Raw genomic sequence first — 15,565 nt, forward strand, 5'->3', positions numbered from 1 at the left:
GGGCACGGAAATGTACAGTGGTGCTTTCTGTCATTAGATTCCGCTCCATGAGCATTTATGGAGTGCCTAGGCTTGGCACAAGGGAGGATTGGGGGTATTAAAATTTCTGAGAGCTTAACTACATCCCAGGTACCAGGACAGGAGCCTTACGGGAGCCAGCTGATTTTATTCTCCCCACTCCACGAGGACACACTACAGCCTGCAGTTTAGATACAAGAAATGGAGAAGTTAAGCAGCTTGCCCAAGTCACACAGCTAGAGATGGCACTGATGCCAGGACCTTCTGTCTGCACCAAAGCCTGAACTCATTCCACTTTTCTGTCTGTCTCCTGGTGCTGAAGAAGCAGAGGAAAGATGCAAGTCAAACCTACAAGTAATGAGGGAGCTCTATGTAGTTAGACAGAAAGGAAGGAGTGGAGCATCCCAGTGGGAACCTCTAAAGAGGCAGGAAGATGCGATAGAAGGGATCTGAGTTCAAGGCCCACTTCTGCCACTTGGCTGCCCTCTTACAAAGCAAGGCAGAGGTGGCACTGAACACTTTGTGGGCTGTCCTCTCATGCGTTCCCCCCCACAGGAGGCCAACTCCTTGCACTAAAGGCTTCGCTTGTCTGCCCCCTCCCCTCAGAAGCTTTACCAATTTTTGTATTTTTCACTTAATTCAGAAAGCATTTATTAAATACCTACTATGTGCATAGTATGCATGCCTCCTGCTTTAAAAAATTCACAGCTATTCAATGTCAAGGATTTATTTGCATGTGTGAAATCAAATATATATCAGATTATTCACTACAGTGTTATCTGAATAGCAAAATAAAGAAGTGGTTAAATAAATTGTAGTACCTCCATACAAATGACTGTTCTTTAGCTGTCTTTGAAACTGAGGGAAAAAAAAAAAAAACACCCAAGCTACATTGTTAAATAAAAGAGCAAGTGGCCGAACATTTGGCATGCTATCATTTACATGTATGTGTATAATACACACATATACATGTATGTTTGTGACTTGTGCAGGGGCACAGAAGAAACCAGTAACATTTGTTGCCTCCAGGAGAGAGCTAGATGGCCGAGAAATAGGAAGAGGAGGGAGACTTTTCACTATATATTAGTGCTTTTCAAACTCCCTGTGGGTGGAGGGAGCATCACTAGCTTTCCCCTCACTCATCACAGTCCAGTATGTAGTCTTACTGGGCACGTTTGCATACAGCTCACGCTGCGTGTTGCTTACCATGTGACTCTGATGACATCTGACTAGTCTCTGGCCTTTTCCTGGACTGAAGTTCACTGGTTCTGTGCTTGGTTGACAATGTCACATTGCTATGAAAGTTTCAAACTCTCTAATTCTTACTCTGAATTTCTCTTATGTACCAGAAGCAAACAGTTCATGGACCAGCATTGCTATACACTTTTCTGAACTTTGACTTTGGAAATACTATCTATCCAAAGAAATCTGTTTTGTTTTTGTTTTTGTTTTTAATGCTAGTGACGTACCCTTAGCAGAGCAACCTTGTAAGAAATGAGGATAGATTTGGTGATCTTGGATTCCTTTGGGTTCTCTCTTCCAGCATCAGCTCTCTGCAAAACCGTGAGGTAGACCTAGAGTGTAGTTGGCTCTTTCACTACTCTCTGACAGATGAGCTTTGCAGCCGCTCCCCTTCCCCTTCAGGGAACTGCCTTTGAGTTCCCCCCCCCATCCTCTCCCTGACTCTTTCTGTGGCTATCAACTCACTCTTACACAGATGTGCAGTCCTAATACAAACATAAAGTATTTCCTTTCCCACGTAAACAGAGGAATTGAAAATATAGTTTTCTAGACTGAAGGAAAAAAGGCATCCGGATTAGATGACAGATATCATTCTTGAGTATTTTTAGCTGGCCACCACTTACCACTGGTCAGCCCCCAGAGAGAGTACATGAGGAGACAGAAAAAGCCTGGAGAGATGGGGAGGTGGGTGTGGGAGACAGGGGTTCTGCAGACCATTCATGACAGGTAATGGCATGGTTTTGACAGGGAGGAGACTCTAAAATAGGGAATTAAGGGAAATGAGAGTAGCCATTATAGATTCACAGAATTCAATAAATTGGTGATTAGAACTAAACTGGGCAGAGTCATCTTAAAAAGCCATATAATCACCAGGTCAAAAGAAATCAGGCTGAACATTTTAACCTGTGTACAGGGAGAATGCACTGGAAGCATAGCAAAGTGGAGTCCCAGGGCAGATGTTGGCGGTACCCCTCCAAGCCATAACCAGGGGAGAGACGTCTGGACCCAAGAACATAACCTACTAGGTCCTCCTGGTGGCAGGAGTGTCCCTACTGCAGAGATGGTAGCATCAGCCTTGACCTACTACTCACCACCACAGAGCTCATCCCCCTTGAGCTTATGACATATGGATCAAGCAATCTGTTAATACAGTTTGCATTGCCATGTGTCTTTGCCCAGAGGGAGAGAATGTGTTGCCTTTTCTGTTATATGCTCATTATGAATCACTAAGCTGGCTCTATGCTCTATATTCCAGATTTTTGTAAACCTGAATAATGTGAATCTACTCTGGGGATGCAGATCCACTTTTGGTCAAGAAGAGAACTTAAGAGTATGAGCACATAAGGCTAAAGAACTGGCCATGAGCTGTTCTTATATCAACATGGTAGACACCGAGACCCTGTAGCAGCCAGAGAGCTGGAAGTTGTGGAATCAGCATCACAATGACTCTCTCAAATTTCTCAAGTTTCTTTTGGTCAGAGCAGAAGCTCTGGACCTAATCCTCATCAGGCTTCTGTACCGGTTTTGATTTGGCATGGCTCAACAATGGAATGGAGTGTGTCCAACATGCGATTACACAGTCACAAAAGCTGTATATTTAAGGCCATGTAAAAAGGCCCCATGTCAAAACAGCCAAAACAAAAGTCATATACTTTTTAAGACCTGTTTTAAATTTAAAAAAATGTAAGAGGTAATCTATGTACATATTTAAAATATTAAAATGTATTTTTAAAGTACAGGCAGAAGTCTCCCACCCTTGCTCCGCTTGCCCAGTTTCCATTTCTCCCCAGAAAGTAACTCCTGTGACTAATTTGCTGTTCATTCTTATAAGTATTTTGGTATGTGTAAGCCAATGGGAGATATATATTTTTTTCCTCTCTTTTTTACACAAAACAGCATACTTTAGGCTTTCTTTTTTTTCTGTGTACGTTGATTATCTTTTTATCAGTGTATCTTGGCAGTGTTTCCCTATCAGTACAAAAAGTTTTCTCTTTCAGGAATTCACATCATTCTCAGAGTCAATGAGATAAGAACACAGGATTTAGTATCAGATAGACCCAGCTTCATAACTTCCTATCTATGTACCTTGGGTGGGTTTCTTGACTTTCGTAAACTTTTAGTTTCTAAGTCTATAAAATAGGGGCAAAAAACCCCTCAGTTTACAAAGTTTTTATGAAGCCTAAATATATGTGGGCATCACGTATCCTGATTTCAAACTATACTATAAAGCTATAGTAATCAAAACAGTATTGTATTGGTATAAAAACAGATACATAGATCAATGAAACAGAATAGAGAGTCTGAAATAAATACATGCATGATCAATTAATTTATGACAAAGGAGCCAAGAATATATTATGGTGGAAGGATGGTCTCTTTAACAAATGGTTAACTGGGAAGACATACAGCCAAAGAATGTCAAAGAATGAAACTGACCACTTTCTTACACCACACATAGAAATCAATTCAAAGTGGATTAAAGACTTGAACATAAGACCTGAAACCATAAAACTTCTAGAAGAAAACATGGGGGGTTAGCTTCTTGACATTGGTCTTGGCAGTGATTTTTTGGATTTGAGGTCAAAAGCAAAGGCAACAAAAGCAAAATAAACAAGAAGGATTGTATCAAGCTAAAAAGCTTTTTCACAAGAGGAAGCCATAAACACAATGGAAAAGCATTCTGTGGAATAAGAGAAAATATTTGCAAACCATATATCTGATAAGGGGTTGATATCCAAAATATATAAAGAACTCATACAACTTAATAACAAACAAATAAATAATCTGACTAAAAAAGTGAACAAAGGAACCAAATTGGCTTTTTTCCAAAGAAAAAATACAGACAGCCAACAGGTACATGAAAACATGCTGAACACCACTGATCATCAAGAAAATGCAAATCAAAACCACAATGAGATATCACCTCACACCTGGTAGAATGGCTATCATCAAAAAGATAAGAAATAACAAGTGTTGGCAAGGATATGGAGAAAAAGGAATCCTTTTGCATTGTTGGTGGAATGTAAACTGGTGCAGCCACTGTGAAAAACAATATGGAGTTTCCTCAAAAAATTAAAAATAAAACTAACATATGATCCTACAGTCCCACTTCTGGGTATATACTAGGAAATGTAAACAAGATATCAAAGAGATATCTGCATTCTCATGTTCACTGCAGCATTATTCACAATAGCCAAAACATGGAAACAACCAAAGTATCCATCAATGGATGAATGAATAAAGAAAATGTGATACACACACACACACACACACACACACACACACACTCACTCACCTACATACACAATGGAGTATTATCCAGCCATGAGAAAGAAGGAAACGCTACCATTTGCGATAGCATGGATATACCTTGAAGGCATTATGCTAAGTGAAATAAGCCAGACAGAGAAAGAAATTTACTGCATGGTATCACTTATATGTCTGTTGGGGGGGGGGTGTAAAACTTATAGAAAGGGAGAGTAGAAAAGTGGTTGCAAGGGCTGGGGGTGGGGGAAATAGGGATAGGTTGGTAAAGGGTACAAACTTTCAAAGATAGATAGATAGATGATAGATGATAGATAGATAGATAGATAGATAGATAGATAGATAGATAGATAGATAGATAGATGATAGATAGATCGATAGAGTGGAGCCCTTAGCACAACATCAGGAACATTAACATTGAGAGGAAGGAGAGGAAGGAATAAAAGAAGTGGAAGGAAAGGTAGAGGAAGAAGGAAAAATATCATGTATTAGCCTAATTTCCAAGTTCCTGCAATTTAGCCATCTGGGCACTAGACAATTCAGTTATCTCTGGTGGACTCCGTTTTCCTCACTTCTAAGTGAGAGGAGAATTACTAGATGGTTTACAAAGTTTTGTTTCTACAATTAAGTTAGAATTTAGTGCTCTGAAAGAATTCATTAACTTTCCAATTTTTAAATGTTTAACATGTTTTATTGTAGTCTACTTTGTACAACAGGATTAGGAAAATAAACATGAGATGCGTTTCCTTTCCTCAGGATACTCTACAGGTCAGATTTGGACAGGGAAAATACAAAGAAGGGGGCCAAGAAGAGGAAAGAGAATACAAGTTTTCCCCCAATTCTTATTTGAAGGAGGCATACAGAAGGTTCCACTAGGAACAATGGGGTTGGCTATGAAACCTGTGCTAAAGGCACGGTCAATGCCAGAATCCCCATAGCTAGTATGTGCAGCTGGCAGTAAAGAAGGCCTGCCTAGTGAATGAGTTTTTAATTCTTATCTCCATGATAAGTTAGGTGGGAGGGATCATCTTCTTGGATCCAGGGCAGTGCAAGTAGTAACACATATTCTGAGAAAATCTGGCTCAATCCATCTTTGAACTCACAATTCAGTTCAATCCCAGTTGTTTCACATACATGAAGTAGTTGCACATACTCACTATTGTAAACTTGGGTCAAGTCACTCACTTTCTTAATGCCTCAATTTCCTTATCTGTAAAATGGGAACAATAATAGAAGCCTACTTGTTAGGACTATTGATAAGATTAAATTAGCTAATATGTGCAAAGTACTTAGAATAGTACCCAGCACCTAGTAAGTCTTGTAAAAATATTTACCATCATGGTTATTGTTAATTAGAGTCAGAAACTGTACTAATTGCTAGAGAGCATATGAGGATCCAGGAGGTAGCATCCTTGCGGTCAGAGAGAAGTATCTATATGAAAGCTGAAGCCACTGTCCTTTAGACTTAACATTTGCCCTATAGGCCTGGGGTCCACTTATGTTCTCTAAGATAAGCACTTTTGATTTCTTCAGGCAACAACTGCTCCCAAGTGATTAGGCTCTCTATATCCAGACTTTAGACTAACTTAAATCTTTTATATTGTATGTCAATCAACTATTGTCCACAGGAGGTAGAGAAAGCTGATCAGCACTTTCTAAATAGACTGAAGAACCCCTAGACAAAATGATGAGATGTTCCTTGATTTGATGCCAAAATGCTATTATTGTATCTTCACTTGGGAATCCAGAGAGATGAAACACTCAGTACATTCTTTCCAGGATGATACAATCCATACCAAGATGGGCACTGGCCCACTTCTGCAGTTTTGAGTCAATTGTAAATACCACCCCATGTGATTGAAAAGGGTGGTGCCTATTCTCCTCAGGCAAATATTTTTCAAGATTATTTTTTTAGAGCAATTGTAGATTCACAGCAAAATGAAGAGGAATGTACAGAGATTTCCCATATACTCCCATGCATCCATAGCCTACCACATGATCAATATGCCCAACTCTGCCCAAGTGGTACATTTGTTACAACTGATGAACTTACATTATAATGACAGATTATAATCATCCAGAGTCCATAGTTTATATTAAAGTTCACTCCTGGTGTTGTGCATTCTACAGATTGGGACAAATGTATAATGATGTGTATCCATTATTATACGTGTATCTGTGTATCTGTGTATCCATTTTCACTGCCCTAAAAAACCTCCATGCTCTGTTGGGCAAATTCTTGTTGGGACCTTTCTTGTAGATGAAATAAAATCACTTTTTGACCAACCCTAAGACAAATTGCCAATATCCCAGCTTATAAAGTTCTTTTTTTCTTTCTTTCTTACTATTCTCATTTTTCCTAAAAGGAAATAACAAGAAAAATGGGTGATTCTACATGTAATACATTCTTCAGTCTCTTCCAACTTTTGCCCTTCCCCCCCAAAATCATCAGAAATACAAAAAATGATCAGGAGTCAACTAGAGCAAAACCAGCTGAAAGTGGTTGATTTGCAGTTGGGTTTTTGGGACCAATTGCTATGATAAATGTTCTTTTAAGTAGCCAGTTCTGCAAAGGATATAGACTGTTTACATATGATTAATTAAGAAATAATTATCTTTGACTGGGGGAATATGAGACAATAAATGGACCATAAAAGCTAAATAAACACTCAGGCTGCTGCCTTTAGTTTCAGTTGGTGCCAGGAATATTTATGACTTTTATAAAAGACATGATAAACTCTCCCCCCATCCACCCATCATTTCCAAAATCCAAAGGCATTGTGAAATCACTCTTGACACTTTTGTTTTTTCCATGTTCTCTGCCTGTGGACGTGTCACATCAAGAGAGTGTATTATTTCACAATCATCATGATACTTTCTTTTTTTTTTTTTCTCTTGTCGAAGACTGTTGACTTAGAGGTCATCACCAGTGATCTCCACTGCTTCATCTTCTTCTCTTACCTGCCCTATAGAAATGACCCAGTAAAGATTCCCCAGTGCCTAGCCCTCCCCATTGCAGCCCATCTTGCACGTTGTTGTCAGTTAAATCTGCCTTGGGCATGGCATTCTCATGCTCAAAAGCAAGCAAATGCCCCCAAAAGCTCAATCTTTTTTCTTTTTCTTTCTTGTCGAGGGAATAAAATCCAGACTGTTTAGTCTGGCCTTCAAGTTGCTATCTTTCATGAATTCAAGCATTTAGCATTGAATCCTCACATATGAGAGGCACTGTATTAAGAATGTAAATACAAGTAGTATGTGTTCCTTGATCCATGGAACTTATAGTTCCAGTAGAATGGGGAGGACATGTAAATAAACAAATAAGTGCAGCAAAGTTGAGTTTAACCAAAAAATATGTGCTGGGCATGGTGGATGCACGCACATGAAAGAGCATATAATTGCATTGTTTCTGGAAAGTATAGAAAGGTTTCTATCAGGAGGTTGAAATTTTCAATGGGAATGTTGAGCTGAAGCATATTGAATGGTGGTGGGTGATTCTCTAGAACACAAGGTAGGAAAGGGGATCCTGAGTGGAGGGTGTAGTGTGGAATAAGAAAGCACGTTTGGGAGTAGCTAGAAGCTTGATGTGTGGAGTAGATGGGATATGGTAAGGAAATAAGTTGGGGACAAAAGCAGATCACACAGGAGACTATTTAAAGAGGTAAGAATTATCCTAGTGTGGCAAAGACAATCTAAAGACAGGTTTTAAGTGATTGGATTTTCATTTTATATACATTCTCTGATTGTAGGTGTGAAGGAGGGATTAGCAGAGGACAAAGAGGGTTGTAGTGAGACTGGTTAGGAAAACTTTTCAAGAGTCCATATGAAGGGTGCTAAGAGCCCAGATAATAAATTGCAACAGCACATTTGAAAGAGCATTGATTTAGGAACTTGATGGACCTGGGATGCTACTTATAATACTATGTGACCCACGCCAAGTCATTTAGTCTAGTCATGCCCTAGGTATCCTCAGCTATAAAATGGAAATAATGTTGTCTACCTCCCACGATTGTTGTGAAGATAAGCTGAAATAGTTTTCAGAAAGTGTTTAACACAATGTCTCATGTACAAAGAGACTCAATAAAACATAGCCAGTATAAATGCATAACAATGAGGATGAAGGATGTAAAGATGTAACAAGCACTAAAGAAGTAAAATCTACTGGATAGGAGTTGGTCCCTGATTTCATGTTGAGAGTTAAAGAAAGGGCAATCAAGGATTATACCTCATTTTTTTTTTTTTTTTTTTTTACAAAATTTGATAGGTAGATAAACTGAGGGGAAGAGGTGATTTGGGGGAAAAGTGGTGAATTCAAATGGAAATATCCAGCAAGTGGTTTGATAAAAGCATATGGAATTCAATTTAAAAGCATGAGTTTATAGTAAAGATTTGAGAACCCAGAGCATACTGATGGCAATGCAAGTTTCAGAATTGGCTGAGATTGCCTAAGGAGAAAATATGAGGTGAAGGGTGAAGATGACCTCAGGAAGAACTCTGAGGAAATCCAGCATTTAAAAAATTGAGAGGGCAAGAGAAACCCAAGAGTGGCCAGGGGATGGGAGAAATGTGGAAATGGGGAGGACATGGAAACCAGGGGTTGAGAGCATTTGAGGAATAAGGGCATCATGGATAACATCAAATGTAAAAGGAAAAAAAAGAGAGAGAGAGATTACATAAGAAAATCATGGATTTGCATTCATTTGACTTAGAAAGTTAGGAAGTCATTAATGGCATATGCTGGAGAAATTTCCTTGGGTTGTTGTGGGCCAAAAGCCTTATTATGGTGATTGAGAAGTGAGCAGATGAAGGAATGATAGAGACAAGTACAGAATATTATTTGGAGGAGAATTTGAAAAAAAAAAGATAAAGAGATAAAGCATTGAGAGAGGGTTTTAAAAGATGTGAGGAGTAACTAGAAAATGCTTACAGGTGTAGGGAATGAGCTATGGGGAAACAGTTTAAAAATACATGCAAAAAAGGAAATAACTGATGAATGAAGGCAAGAGGGGAAGAATCCAGATCACAGATAGGTGAAGGGATTAGCTCTGAGCATCTGCCATGGAAGATCTTCAATAGCTCTTATTGAAAACAATATGCTGATATGCATGCCAACTACTGTAGGCAGAATGATCTCCCCACAGAGGTCCACGCCCTAATCCCTAAAACATGGGAGTATCTTGTGGCACATGGCAAAAGGGATTTCACAGATGCAGTTAAGGTTACAGACCTTCAAACAGGAAGATTATCCTGGATTATCCAGCTGAACACAATCTAATCATATGAGCCCTTAAAAGCAGAGAACTTTCTCTGGCCAAACTGAGAGGGAGATGGCAAAAAAAAGAAGTTGGGGAAATTTGGAGCCCCATGGAAAGCAAAAGAAGAAATGCAGGCAGGCTTCAGGAGCAAAGACCATCCCTTGGATGACTTCAGTCCCCAGATCACAAGACCTCAATTTTGTCAGAACCTCAGAAGGAAGCACAACCTTGCCAACACTTTAATTTCAGTCTAGCGAGAATACACAGAGGACCCAAATAAGTCAAGCTGGACCCAGGCTTTAACACACAGAACTGACTGCTAAGCATGTGAAAATTTGTTAAGGCAGCAATAGGAAACTAATACACAGGCTGATAGCCTACAGGGAAGAGGGAGGGTGGAGGTGGCAATGAATGCCCAAGGACAACCAACACCTTGCACCTGTTTTTCAGTTACTCAGCCAGCAAGGCTTTTGACCTGCCCTGGTTGTCAGGTTCTTGCTGCAGATTTATGGCACGAATGTGTGGGCAATGATTGTCCAAAGTTATGCTAATGCTGAGAGAGCAAGAGCAGAATATAACCTTTCCCTCCAATTTTACCCCTCGCTGCCCTCTATAGCTGAGCACCTCCCAATGCATCAGTCTCATGAGGATTCCTCACTTGTGATAGTTATTAGTTCCTGGAATTCATATTTAGCTTCTTGCTTCTACAGCTCTTCAACAGTTGATCTGTGGGACTTAGCCAAGGACTGCCTATTTCTCTATCTTGGCAAAATGGAATTCTTGGGTCTATTCTCTGTGCCAGAATCTTATGTGATCTCATTTAATCAGATACAAACTTCACATAACAAATGTTTTACTACTGTTTAACAAAGAAGCAGACTAAAAAATAGTAAGTAATTGCCTGAGGACACATAGCTAGTAGGTGACACAGCTGTTTGGTCCTGGGTATTCCTAAAATATGAAATCTGTTCTCTTAGGGTAGCATGCTGCCACAGAAATATTTGCATTTTAAGTCTTCTTAATAAAGAGAGAGATGTTGATCCCGGGGAAAGGTATTTCAAGTGTTGGAGGTCCTGGAGGATTGAGAAAGTAATCACATCTTGTTGACAGCTTCCTATTCTGCCAACTCATGGTGCTGGCCCAGTATGTGCAGAGAAAACACGGACAGTTATGTTAGGAAAGCCAAAGGTGACTACTCCTAGAACTTTCTCAAGCCCAGGGTAAAGTACAATTCATTGTTCTCTATGACAGTAATCCTGATTATGGATAAAAGTAGGAGGCAGCTCTCTACTTAGGTTGGAGCCCTGGGTTTGAGCCTGTTGGCCACCACCTATCAGTTGTATGACTAAAATTTCTGTGCCTTAGTTTTCTCATCAGGAAATTCGGGATAATAATGTGTTTTGTTTTTTTCTTCTGGCAGATGTCTGAAAAATTGATCCCTTAGAGTCCCTCTAGCCCCAAAATATGGAATTCTCTGATTCTCAGTTGAGTTTTACCAAGGCTCTGCTGTAGGCTCTGCTGTAGGGTCTGCCACGGAAGATCTTCCCGACTGGGAAGTGAGCTAACCTGCTTGCCTGCATTTTCCATTTGAGTAAATCTCACTTCTTAAATATTTCCCTTTACTTAATGCAGTTTGACAAGTAGCAATGAACTCCCAAGTTACCTCCCTGTGAATAATGTCCCATCGCCTATCTGTGTTGTTGTTGCATGTCACAGAGGAACTCCATAAAGCCAACATATGACCCAGGTGTCAAAACACCATTTCAGGAAATAACTTGGAAATGAATTTTGATCACCAGGACACAGTCCATCCATTCAGGCCAGGGAGACTTAGCACTTCCTGTGGCTCACTCAGATCTGAAAATAGCATTCTAAAGCAAATGTGGAGGAAGTAATTAATTGTGTAAAATAACACACAGATTTTACCCTGAATTGCAGAATTGCCTGTATTCCAGCCCTGTTGGGACATTTATAAGAGCAATCTTTTCCCACAGTGAGCAAATCTAAGCCAGCCATGAAAATGACCATTGGCCAAACTGCCCCTGGCCTAGGGAAATGGAGGAGGCAGGTCCTAATGAGACATTAAACATAGTCTTTCTTTTTTTCCCCCATGAACTTCTAAGCCTAGAAAAATGTTCTCCTCCTCTTCCTCTGTCTTGGTCTCTTTCTTTCCTTCCTTTTCACTTTTTTTCTTCTCTAGGTTTTAGGACCCTTATTCTACTACTTCTACCATGAGGTTTCATTGAGTGAAATCAGATCATTCCTTAAGAGCAGGTTTGGATGGGGGAATCGTGGAAGAGGATAGGAAGACATTAATTTTGCTTCAGTGAATGCCCTAGAGAAAACAGAATGGAAGAAGCATATAAAATAGTAATTATGATAATGAAGTTAATGGGTAATACACTATTATATTTGGTGGGAAATTGGTCCTTTCTGACACCAAGACTCTAGGATTCTATAAAGACCACTACTACTCAGGTCACTACTGCTGCTACTACCAATACAAATAGTATTATTACTACTAATGGTAATGATGAAAACCCATCTAAATTACTATAACATTATATTTGTCAAAGTGCTTTTTCTATTTTTTATTTTATTTGACACTTACAAGTATATAAGGCAGGTAGGGAAACTATGGCATTATTATCCCTCACTTTGTTGACACTGGAGGCAGCTGGGCCTCAAAGAACCCAACGATGCCACTCAAATGCACAGCAGAACACTCGGGACTGAACCCAAGCCTCTTGATTCACTGTTTGGGCTCATTGCATTATACATTACTCTAAGCCTTCATTAATGATGACAGGATCTTTCATGGAGACAAATTTTGAGGGCCCATAGGAGAGAGAACAATGGTTAAAGAGGTAGAGGAGGGAAAAGGCATACAAGGGTGAATCTATAATCATTGAGCTTCCCCTTCCAGAGGCTGCTTTTGTTAGGAGATACTTGTATGTGTGTGTGGCGGGGTGACGGGGGTAGGGCTGTGGGGAAGACCAGAGGCCAAACTTTGCAACCATTTCTCCAGGCTCAGCATTCCTTCTGTGTGCTGTCAGCAAAAAGGAACAGACAGAGGTGATGTTTTCATTGAAAATCAATTCACCCAATGTGCACAAGATCGCCACAACATGGCACCCAAATGGGCCAATTCCCTGCAATTTTCCACAGAATTACCCTCCATTCGTCTTCACGGTCAACTAAGCTTATCTCTTGGAGAGAACAGAGTCCAGGGTGGCTGAGTTATACTCTGATGCCAACTGTAAAATATCCTGTTGTCCTGACAGCTTGTGAGACATGCAGGGAAATGCGGCATGTGCTGGAGATGCTAACCGGAGTTTCTGACATGAAAGCATCTGAAGGCTGGTGCCAGGTAAAGAAAAGGATGAGTGTGCCAACCTCAGATCAGGCCAACCATCAGTTTCCCAGGAGAAAGTTAAAGACTTCGGGGAGAAAAATAAAACAAAACAGACGAAAACCAACAAAATTCAGTTCTTCCTTAGAAAGAAATTGGACAGTTTTAGGATGGTGCTGGCTGAAAACCTAGATGTCCTGCTATCCAAATGAAACGAGTCCTGATGTCTGAATAGTCCTTTAAAGTTGACAAAGAACTTGTACCTGCGGGATCTCATTTGGATTCTACAATATCCCTAGGAGCAAGTTATAAGACATTTTATCCCTATCTTCTTTGTGAGTGAACTGAAACAGAATCTAGAAGGTTTATCCAAAGCCACAAATGAATTGGTTATGGAGTTAGGCCTTGAACCAGGCTTCCTGACAGCTGTCTTTTGGCTTTCTCTCCCTCCCGTGCCCTGGCTGTTTTGTGTCATGCAAACTAGTTCTTTCCTCCTCTCTGTAATATATGTAATTCCGTGACTTCTCATGGGGCACTGGACAAGGCATTGGCAGGAAGTCACAATTCTTGATTTCCAGGCACTCACTGCCAGACTACAGTGCAGGGAACACAGCACTGTTTTAAGAGTGCATTCTGCTGCAGGGGCCATGAGGCAGGAATCCTAACCATCCAGGGGCAACTCAGTCTTCTACGCGTATTGGGCCCATGTCTGCTAGCCCCAGGCCTCTTCTCAGGGCTGCGTGTCCTCCTCTTTTTTGGACGTGAATTCCTGAATCTTGAACATGTGCCCTTTACAGCACTACATTCTCTCCTCTCAATCTAGAACCTGATATCCAGTTTGATTTTTCCAGCCTCCCTGTCACTACTTTTAATATTTTATGGTTACTCCTCTGACTTTTGATTGTTTGACTCTGTCCAAGTGCCTTCCCTGGACCAATATTTTTGGCTCTACCTTAGACCTACCACACAGTTTCTCTACTATTCTCTCCAGTTCTTAGTAAATGCCTGACTTTTAACTGGTTAGACGTAGGAATTCTAATTCATTCAACAAATCCTTGTGGGACACCTACAAGGCACAAGCCTGTGCTGTCTCAGTGATGTTTGTAGGGACTCGTGTCTTTATTCTTGGTCTAGTGAAGAGAGAAGACACTGAGGCATTTTATCTTAACATCTTGTCCCTATTTCAGCGGTTCCAAGGCAGAATAGATGGAGCTGGAGAGCATTCCCTGCTTGGAAGGATGTCGGTATGACTGCTTAATAGATTTGGAAGGAGGGCTCTGTTGCAATTCTTCATTTCCTTTGTCTATTATTGCAGGTTTTCATTAACCTTTGAGGTTTCTTCATTTTGTGGTTTGCATTTTAAGCATTTTCTGGTTTTGAAACTGCCTAGCAAATAATTCCTTTTGATCCAACTGCTTCCCTCAATTACTATTATATTTAACTCTTTTGTAAAATAGCAAACTCCACACCCCCTGGATATCTCAACCCATCATCCCACCCATCTGCACCCCTTATGGTTCAGGGTTTCATTTAGGAACTAAGCTTCATGCGCTTGAGGAAATGGTCCACAAATGCTAGATTCTGCTTCTCTCCCCACCTGGGCAGTTCTCTTCCTTCTTCTAATCCTGACTGAAAGAAAGAAGAAACAAGGAAGAGGGGGGAAGAAAGGGAAGGGAAGGGAAGGGAAGGGAAGGGAAGGGAAGGGAAGGAAAGGAAAGGAGAAAGGAAAGGAAAGGAAAGGAAAGGAAAGGAAAGGAAAGGAAAGGAGGAAGGAAATGGGGAAGGAAGGAAGGAAGGAAGAGTGGGGGACAGGGAGGGAGGGAAAGAGGCTAGATGAATGGATACTTTGAATGTTTGCCATGTGGCTTTATAAACATAATGGCATACATCTCAGTAGTATACATCCTCCCCTCTACAAATCCTGCCTCACATGCAGATTTCTGCATTGACAGTCCGCTTCTGGATGATCCTTGACTCCCTCAGTCATTCAAATACTAGCACTTTGTAAATTTTAGTCAAAGACAACCCTACACAAAAATATAAATTAAGCAATTTTGTATTATAGTATTGATACAATAGCTAACATTTATGGAGTACTAACTATGTCTTAGCAATTACAAAAAGTCATGCATTATTTCATTTAATTTTTACTGCATGAGTAGGAGCTAAGTGTTTTATGTCCATCTTACAGAAGAGGAAGCGGTGGTTTTGAGAGATAATGTAAGTTCCCTTCTCAAGGTGGCACCACTAGGAAATGGCAGAATGAGACTGAATCCAGGTCTCTCTGATTCTAGGCTCTTCAGTTTCTCAGGATACTAATGCAAATGGACACCCAGAGGGTGCCATTGCCATCTCCAGTGAGCCACCTCCTTACCTTGTAAATACCTCAGGAGCCCTAAGAAATGCATGACAATCAGACAAAAGGACTGGATAAGGA

Source organism: Ursus maritimus, unplaced genomic scaffold (genome assembly GCF_017311325.1).
Source record: "Ursus maritimus isolate PB19 unplaced genomic scaffold, ASM1731132v1 scaffold_18, whole genome shotgun sequence".
Taxonomy (NCBI): Eukaryota; Metazoa; Chordata; class Mammalia; order Carnivora; family Ursidae; genus Ursus; species Ursus maritimus.